General features: G+C 40.8%; 1 non-coding gene across 1 annotated transcript; it reads left to right on the top strand.

Moving 5' to 3' along the window:
- The first annotated feature begins 1085 nt into the window (after positions 1-1085).
- TRNAA-UGC (transfer RNA alanine (anticodon UGC)) lies at positions 1086-1156 on the top strand. The gene has a single exon. It is a non-coding gene; the product is annotated as a tRNA-Ala (tRNA).
- The last annotated feature ends 8818 nt before the right edge of the window (positions 1157-9974 follow it).

The following is a 9974-nucleotide window of genomic DNA, read 5'->3' as shown; positions in this document are numbered from 1 at the left end:
GTTGACAGTGTTATTGTTGTCATTAGGTTCCATTGAGTCGGTTCCGACTCATAGTGACCCTCTGTACAACACAACGAAACACTGCCTGGTCCTGCACCATGCTCCCAATCATTGTTATGTTTGAGCCCATTGTTGCAGCCACTGTGTCAGTCCATCTTGTTGAGGGTTGATAGTAGGTCTAGGTTTATATCCCAAATCTAATCCCTAGTTTGAATGATTCTTCTTACCATAGCACATGATAAACATTCATTTCCAAGCATAGCAATGACCAAGCATGAGTTCATTAAAATTGGCAAATGGATAAACAAGCCACTAAATGACTAAAGAGGGAGTTCAGAAAAATGTCTGTAAATAGTAGCTCCCTCGTGGAGTTCTTATTGTCACCACAAAGAAGCACATATCAAAAACCTACTGTGTGTGGACAGTACAGATTAAAAGAAGTTCTCTCCCTCAAGGGCCTGAAATTAGGTGAAAAGACAGGCATGTGTCTAAGAGATACTGGATTCCAGACACCATCATTACAAAGGTTGACAGAGGGATAAAGACTATCTGGACAGCTTTTGATGTATACAGAAATATTTGGAGAACAAGTAGAGAACATTTTATATATAAAAGTAGGGCACTGACTTTTAGGGAAGACAGAGCTGGAAACTTCGGTCAGTGACCCAGGCTCAGCCCCAGCACTGCCATGTGAAACAAGAGTGTTGGGGCAGGTTGACCCACGTCACTGAGTATCAGTGCTTTCTGCAAAAGGGGACAAGGACTCATCTCATAAAGGGGTTTAGAGGAGGAAGCTAACTTGAGTGCAAAAGTGGTTTGTAGACTGTAAAGCAATACACTGGTAAGGATGGCAAAGGATGGGCATGTTATATATATGGCTGTGAAATAGGCCATGGATTCTGTCCTGATGGTGCCAACCACTGCAGTAAAGCTGTTCTCCTAAATTGCCTTGGACCCTTCATGGAACCTGACTGCTGCTCTCCAACTCAAAGGCACCAGTTCATGAAGCCATGTGGCAAATGCCAGATGCAGCATTTGGGAACCTGCAAACTATGGTTTGTGCCTCTTTATAGCATTACCAGGGGGCAGTGGTGGTTCAGTGGTAGAATTCTCGCCTTGCGTGCGGGAGACCTGGGTTCGGTTCCCGGCCAGTGCATTTAACGCACAGCCATCATCCTTCTGTCAGCTGATGCTTGTGTGTTGCTATGGTCCCAAACAGGTTTCAGCATAGCCTATGGGCTAAGATGGACTAGGAAGAAAGACCTGTGGTCTACTTCTGAAAAATCAGTTTATGAAAACCCTATAGATTACAAGTCTGATCCCTTTGTGCATGGCGGCCAACTCCATGGCAGCTAACGACAACATAGCATTACTGAGTCTTTTGTATGCTTTAGATGATCAAACAGTAACCTACTGCTACAGGGTGTGTTCCTGTGATGCCTACCATTCGCATTTGAGGTGCTTTGCTTTGATTTCAAAAAATCATGGAAAAAATATTTCTGTTAAAAATTTTTTAAGGAGCACCTGATTCTTTCTTTTCTTCTCATGGCTTCTCATTTTCTTTTTTGAATTCCCAGAACTGGGCATTGCACCCCATGAAGTTATCCTGCCAGCCACTACCGGCTTCAATTTTCTTTGACACATCTGCCTAGATCGTGAGTAACAAAAGTCTAAAGGATAGGCTTCTATGACATATAGCTTTTCCGGTCTCCATTTGTGACAATGTCACAGTAAACATAGGTCAGTTTTTAAGTGACCTTTGGGGCCAGCCAGAAATCCAAAGGCACTAAAACCAAAGTCAGTTTGAACTTACCTGTGGGATCAGTAGAAAAGATTTCCTGTAAAAGTTCAGCGCTGTGTGCCTGACATTAATCACCTTCCCTCATAATTAACGTTGTACTTGTGTTTGTACAGGCAGCTGGGTGCTAACTAGAAATCACCTTAAATCCCATTCAACATCTTTTTTTCTTTTTTAAATTTCAGCACTGTGTTTTATACTTAAGAGCCTGTATATTAGATGAAAAAAGAAGCTGGAAGGAAGCATCATCTGGTGTTAAACAACCATGTAACAGAGTATGGATATTGGGAGTATGATAAGACTGTCCTTGGCCCATTCTTTCCACCTTCTATCAGTGCCAGGGATTGAGATAGAGAAGGAGGCTGATCCAATGTGTAAATGAAACTAGTTGGGCAGGGTCATGAACAAGCAGGACAGAATCAAAATGCAAAAGGAATTGGCAGCTTAAACACCAGACCAACATCAAGCTGAAACATAATAGGAAAAAAAACTTGCATTTGGATCAGCTGCACAGCAGATCATAAGGATGAGGCATTGGTGGTTCAGTGATAGAATTCCCGCCTTCCATACAGGGTATCTGGGTTCCATGACCGGCCAGTGCATCTTGTTCACAGCCACCACTGACAACTGGTGGATTGCGTGTAGCTATGATGCTGAACAGGTTTCAGCAGAGTTTCTAGGCTAAGACAGACTAGGAAGAAAGGCCTGGCAATCTACCTCCAAAAGCCAGCCAATGAAAACCCTGTGGAAAACAATGGTCTGATCTGCAACCCATCATGGAGATGGAACAGGATTGGAAAGCATTTCATTCCATTGTGAGTGGGGTCACCAAGAGCTGGGGCTGACTTGCCAGCAGCTAACAACCACCACTACCACCCAGCTTGGGCAAAGTCCATGTGATGAAAAGCTGAAGATTTAAGTATTACCAAAGATGATACGGTTGCTTTACACACAAAAAACAAAAAAACAAAACAACAACAACTGAAAAAAAGAAAAACAAACCCACTGCTGCCGAATTGATTCAGACTCACAGCAACCCTGTAGGACAGATTAGAACTGCCTCATATGGTTTCCAAGGAGCGGCTGGTGGACTCAAACTGCCAACCTTTTGGTTAGCAGTCATAGCACTTAACCACTGGGACATAAAATTAGGCTATACTAATAGAAGGAAATGTTGGAAAACCATTTTTGTACCTAATAGAGAGGTAGGTCATTCCCCAAAGCCTGCACACTAGAATCACAGATGAAGGCTTAAAATAAATTCAGATTCCCTGGGCCTTAGGCAACTTTTCTGCCTTCCCTTTCTAGGCTTCTTTCAGGTATCTCCTCTAGCATGTGATACAGTGGTTACAATCTCTTCTAGTTCTAAAAGTCTTTTATTCTATCCTATGATGTTTTTGTACATTCAAGTCAGTGTCTTCAAAAATTAACTTCTCTGTTTTGCTGAGGTTACCTTAATTCTGTCAGCAAGAGCTGGTAGTCCACCCACTGCTGTCTAGTTGATTCCAACTCATAGTGACCCTAGAGTAAAGCTGCCCCATAGAGTTTCCAAGGAGCGCCTGGTGGGTTCGAACTGCTTACCTCTTGGTTAGCAGCTGTAGTACTTAACCACTACGCCACCAGGGTTTCCAGAGCTGGTGAGGCTTGGCTTTACCTAGTATTGGCACTGCTGCAAAGCACAAATGTTCTTGGCATAATTCCTTACAATGGCCTTCCTAAGTAGTTTCTCTCTTATTTTATGATTTGGTTGAAAACCCAATATGGTTAGGAAAAAGATGTGCATAAGTGAAGCATAATTATATTGATTCATGTTTAGCTGATAAAGATTTATTTGTCCTCAAGGCATAATAATGGCCAAGATTTGCCCGTGATCAATAACTCTTGAACCAATAAATCTTGGTATCGGCAACAAAAGCCAATATCTACTTAAACTTTTTCAAAGTGTTGTTATAATATGCTGATGGAATGAAACATGTGAGCACATAAAACACAGTCTCTTGAGCTTTATATTGACACTAAGTTTGTATTCTCCATGAGTTAATATTCTGGATTCGAGTGACATAGAGCAACTGGCTGGCCAAGGGAACGTTAATAACGAGAACTGATAGTTAATAACCCATTTTTTAGAAAAGCAAATAAGATTAGTGCTATGTGGAAGCACTTTGTAAATGTTCTAGAAATATAAACTATAACAGTTTTTTTCTAAAGATTCCAAGCTCTGTACAACATACTTGAAAAATAATAGTGAAAACTTTTTTGTGAAAGATCAGGAATAGAAGCAAGATATTAACGGCAATGAGGAAAGATATAAAGGAAGCAAGAAAGGGAAGGGATGGTGAGTTAACATTTCGTTGGGAACCTAGACTATGCCGGGTGATAGAATCGCGTGACGTGTATTGTTGCATCTAACCCTCACAGCTAGTCTATAAGTCACAAGCCAAAATACAAGCACAATTCTAATTCCTACATAACGAAGGTAAGAGCTAGGTAACCTCTTCTACAGATTTAAGTAGCGTAGGTGGATTTTGAATTCAGGTCTGTCTGACTCCAAAGATCATGTTCTTTCTAGTACGTTATAAACAAACGGAGTTCCTGGGTGGTGCAAATGATTAACATACTCAATTGCTAACTGGAAGGTTAGAGGTTCAAGTCCACCCAGAGGCATTTCAGAAGAAAGGACTAGCTATCTACTTCTGAAAAATCAACCACTGAAAGCCCTGTGGAGCACAGTTCTATTCTGACACACATGGGGTCACCGTGAGTCGGGACTGACTTCACAGAAACTAGTCAACAAACAAAAAGCCCAACAGTTAACTTTAGCAGAAGCATTTGGGATATGTTAATGGTGTGGCAAGACTTTTTCCCAATTGTGCTGTTCTCTTTTTACCCCACTATCATTTTCTTAACATGAAAATATCATGCTTCAATTTCTTTTTTTTTCTTTCTCACTGAATACACGTGTGTCTGACTTAAGTTCAACAAATCTACTGTTGAGCTAAAGATGTGCAACTTTCAGCATATATCAAAATTCCCACACTTATCTGGGTTTTAGGTTTAAAAGACAGCTTTTTTGTAGTCTCAAGCCAATCATTTTCTCTAATTTTCTCCTAATTTTTAGAAAAAAAATGAAGCAAAACATACAATTACATTGATATCTTGTTGCAAACACTGCTGTGCTGACAAAGAAGGGAACAGAAACAGAACCAACAGCTACCAGGCGGTGCTAATATGCAATAGTTTAAAATATTTGTTCATTAGTGACATCTAACTCCGGCAGAAGGAAAGTAGCCTAAGGACGTAAGTGTATATTGCACAAGAGTTCAAGTTGTTCTAAACTGAACTTTATAAAGGGCGAGTCTATATGTGAAAACGATTTGTAAAGTCATACAAGTATCGAAGCATTTGAATTGTGGTGTTGGTGGAGAATATGGAATATACACCACGGACTGCCAAAAGAACACACAGATCTGTCTTGGAAGAAGTACAGCCAGAATGCTCCTTAGAAGCAAGGATGGGGAGACTTCATTTCACATACTTTGGACATATTATCAGGAGGGATCAGTGCCTAGAGAAGGACATCATGCGTGGTAAGGTAGAGGGTTCGCGAAAGAGAGGAAGACCCTCAACGAGATGGACTGACACAGTGGCTGCAACAATTCCCGCAGAATCACCACAGAGCGGTATGGGAGTAGAACAGCCACGTCTCCAAGCTCTAGTTTTACAAGTATCTTTCAGTTCACTTTCAGCCTGAGGTAGTCACATTTTTTTTTTTTTTAGTCCAAAGAGACTTTGGATGGAAATTGGATAACAAGGATTGTGAGGATGGATCAGGACCAGCAGGGTTTTGTTCTGTTGTACACAGGGTCGCTATGAGTTGGAACCGACTTGACGGCACCTAACAACAACAACACATTAATGCAAAGGAGGAAAAGTTCTACTTCTGATGTCTGAGGATTTTGTTTAAATATCTTCACACCCAGGTATAAAGGGAACTTGTTCAAAAAAGCCTGACTATTCCAACGTTCATCCAATGTGTGTGTATGTGTGTATTTGAGGTTTCCAGGCTAAATCTGTAATTACAAAATGGCTCATCTGCCTAAAAGTCTTTTGTCTCTCATGTATTTAATAAACAGTTTTTGTTTTTATAATTCATTACAAATTCTGTTAGCCTCCTTGCTCTTCAGATTAGTCTTCCTAAAGCAACATGTGTATTTACTCTTCAAAAAGAAAATAAGCTTAAGAATGAATTAAAAAAAAAGTCACCAACAAAACACTGAAGCTAATCCACCACAGCTAACAATTTCACTCTGTCCTACTTACCCTGAGCGATACCACCCAGGGAAAGGCAGTGTCTTGATGGATCATTCATGGAAAACTGAAGTAATTACCATCATTCTAATATTCCTATTTAAATGCATGAAAAACTGATTAGCTGAAGGCAGCCCTATATATAGCAGAAATGGCATCTTCTTAATATTTATGCTAATGTAAAAGACATTTTACACAAAGGTTAGAGGTGACATATGGGTAAGAAATGATCTTAACATACACACTTGTTTATTTACAATAAGGCATGATATGAATATTACTCCTTGAGAGAGATTTAACAGGCACAGAGGACGAGGTATGGAGACACAGATTAACGGGAAAGCTCATGTACGTTCCTGGGCGCATATACACATGTATAACGTACACTCCTGCAGAATCACCACAGAGTAATATAGAAGTGGAACAGCCACGTCTCCAAGCTCTAGTTTTACAAGCAGCTCTCAGTTCACTTTGAGCCTGAGGTAGTCATGTTTTTTTTTTTTTTTAGTCCAAAGAGACTTTTGATGGAAATTGGATAAGGTTTAATAATTGAGCTGGCTTGGGTCATTACATACCTCACATGTAAAGAAATTCAAAAAATGTTAAAAATGACGCCGTTGTGAATTGCAGCTGCTATCTTAAGCAAGGATGAAGGACCTGGCTTATAAATTCAATTTAATTTTTATACTGTCATTTCCACATGGCTAACCCACAGACTGAATGTTGTTAGCTGCTGGCTTTCTAAGCACGTGCCAAGGTGAGACTCCCCAGAAATGGTGCATAACAATGAGGACATCACAGAATCAGGGCACAAAGAACGAATAAAACATGAAATTACACACAAACTCGAGAATCACCTAAGCAGGCTAAGAATGGGTTACTGTCAATAACAGATTTCAAATAAGCCTCTGATTTAATGACAACTGAAAACCAGGCCCTGACTGAGGGCAATCAAATGCCTCTCTTTTTATCTGTTTCTAACTCACTTTTCATATCAAAGGAAAAACCATGCTATTACAATGTCAGCAATACAAGGCTACACAAAAATTTGAAAAAAGGAATTTCTGTGAGCAATTATAACACAATACGCATTCACGCCTGATGCCTGGTCAAGTGAACCAGTAACCAATAGCAACTTCTGAAGAGACTGGCACCAGAGTGTATCTGCTATTCGCTTAAGCATCCTAATTGTGACTGTCGTTGCCAGTGTCACTGTGACTGAAGAGGCATATGATTCTTAGATTTAAAAACTGAATAAACAACCAGGTGATTCCCCCAGGGAAAAACCAGGCCATACTGAAAATGACCCACCGGTAGGTCTCTAGGACAGACATGTCTTTTTATGGTTCACAATGGAGAATTTCGTCAGATGGATCTCCCCCCGTGACACATCATACCCTTGAATTACTGCTCCCGGGACACACTGCCGGAGCCATAATTTATTGCACCTGAGTGTGCTCCTTTTAGCGTTTCACTATTCATTATCTAGTATTGTTTTCTGGCTTAATTCTTTCTGGGGTGTTTTCAGTCCTTCCCCCAAAGTATTACCAGTTATTGCCACAAGGCCCTGGTATAATAGATTCTCTTTGAAATTATATTATGCTAACAATGGGAAGGAGGTAAGAGAAGTTACTGACGAGAGTCAAGAGATTCTGGCTTCTAGACCAGAGACCATCTAGTTGTAGGTAGGGAGTTAGGAACAAAACTTTTTTTTTTTTTTCCCCTTTCATATAGATTTGGATGTTTTAATTATATGCCTTCTACACCCTGGCATAGTGGTTAAGAGCTATGGCTGCTAACCAAAAGGTCAGCAGTTCGAGTCCACCAGGTGCTCCCTGGAAACTCTATGGGGCAGTTCTACTCTGTCCTATAGGGTTGCTGTGAGTTGGAATTGACTCGAAGGCAATGGGTTTGGTCTTTTTTTTTTTTAATCCCACAAGAAAGGCGAGTGAAACAGCCTTGTTCTCGACCCTTAATTATGTCCCTGAAGACAGACTCAGGTCCTTTGACCAAGTCTTGGACAGCAGTTTTTGTCCTTTTCCTCTCAGCCCTCAGTGTCTCCCTCAGCACAGACCCCTCCTCATCCCCAGAACTCTGTTTCCCTGGGGTAGGGAAAGAGAATTTAAGATCATCGGAAATATTTACTTTGACCAGGTACGTCAATTCTCCACCTCATTGCTCAGGCTTTATCAGTAACACAAGGCAGGGCCCCAAGTTGCTCCCAGTATACATTTAAAGTTAAATGGAAAGCGAAGTCTGTTGCTAAATTTAGCTCTCCTTCTGAAATCCTTGGGAGATTATGACTTCCTTCTGGCTATGTCGGGCCCCCCTTTTCCCATACCTATCAAACACCTTTGAAGTTTTACTTCATTTGAAATATTGTACATTAAACACACACAGTGTGCTAATGGGCTGCATGAATTAAAGGAGCAAGTAGTTGCTTAAATTTAATTTTAAATTAGTTCAGATAAAGACCTAGAGAATTAGTGCTGGGGTTAGGGACAGCACCTACTGAGCCTATGTCTGGCTGGAGGGGAAAATACAGGGACGAGGGGCTGCTTTTCCCTATCCCCTCAGCCTCCTACAAGGAGAGGATTTTATTTAGTGCCTTTTATGCAGTCAAAAGGGTTTCTATTTTAAGGATGAATATATATAAGTTGTGAGGGTAGTGGTGGTTGGTTCAGTGGCAGAATCTCCACCTTCCATGCAGGAGACCCGGGTTTGATTCCTGATCAAGGCATCTTATGCACAGCTACCACACGTCTGTCTGTGGAGGCTTGCGTGTTGCTGTGATGCTGAACAACCCTCAGCACAGCTTTCAGACTAAGATGGGCTAGAAAGAAAGGCCTGGTGATCTCCTTCTAAAAATCAGCCAGTGAAATCCCAATGGATCGCAATGGTCCGACCTGCAACTGATCATGGAAATGACACAGGACCAGCTAGCATTTTCCTCCAATGTGCATGTGATCACCATGAGTTGGGGACCGACTGACTGGCAGCCAACAACAACAACACGTATGAGTTACTTTTAGACGAATCAGGCATAACCCTCATGTGTCCTGCTGAGGAAGACACACATGAACAGCCACTGCTACCCTCCGGTCTCCATTCTGTGTTGTAAGGTAGGTACTGGCTACTTGGAATAATTAATGTGTTTTTATTACAAATGAGCAAAAAGGTTTTGTCAAAGGTGCACCATGAGTCTAGGAAAAAGCTGCAAATTCTTGGCCACACAACGATTTATCCATTGACTCTTCTTTGCTTAACCTGTCAGTGGATTTCAATAACCCATCTATGCCTTGTTACCCTTTTTACAACACTCTGCAGCAAAGTCTTATTCCTAATCAGACATTTTATCCAATTCTAGGTCACAAAAAAATCACTTAAACAGTCTTAATGAATGCAGCATCCTTGCAATTTACATTTAGTAAACATTTTAAAGCAAAATATTCCTAAACAGAGACGGCTAACCAAACATTCCAATCCATGATGCAAGCCGACAAAGTCACAGGATGATGGGATTCTACTTTGTGTTTTTCTCAATTATTTTCCTACTGCGTTTCCTGTAGGCTCCCATAGTATTTCCAGTGAATTCAGATTGCCCCCAGTTGGTCCTAAGTGGAAATGAAGTCGGACATGTCCTGAGAAATTGTCCACCACAGGTTCCAGCAAGACAAGAATGAGTCTAAGAATGGAACTAATGCTTGAACCATGACACATTTTGACATCGCAGTCAACCTTATTAGTTTTGAGGTAAAGCAAAATCATGTATGGAATATATATATACACACATATATACACATATATATACATATCTATAAGGATTTTATTGGTTAATTTTTGGAAGTAGATTGCCAGGTCTTTCTTC

This window comes from Elephas maximus, chromosome 1 (genome assembly GCF_024166365.1).
Source record: "Elephas maximus indicus isolate mEleMax1 chromosome 1, mEleMax1 primary haplotype, whole genome shotgun sequence".
NCBI classification, from domain to species: domain Eukaryota; kingdom Metazoa; phylum Chordata; class Mammalia; order Proboscidea; family Elephantidae; genus Elephas; species Elephas maximus.
The sequence above is the reverse complement of the archived record's forward strand: the minus strand, read 5'-3'. Positions and strand labels throughout refer to the sequence as shown.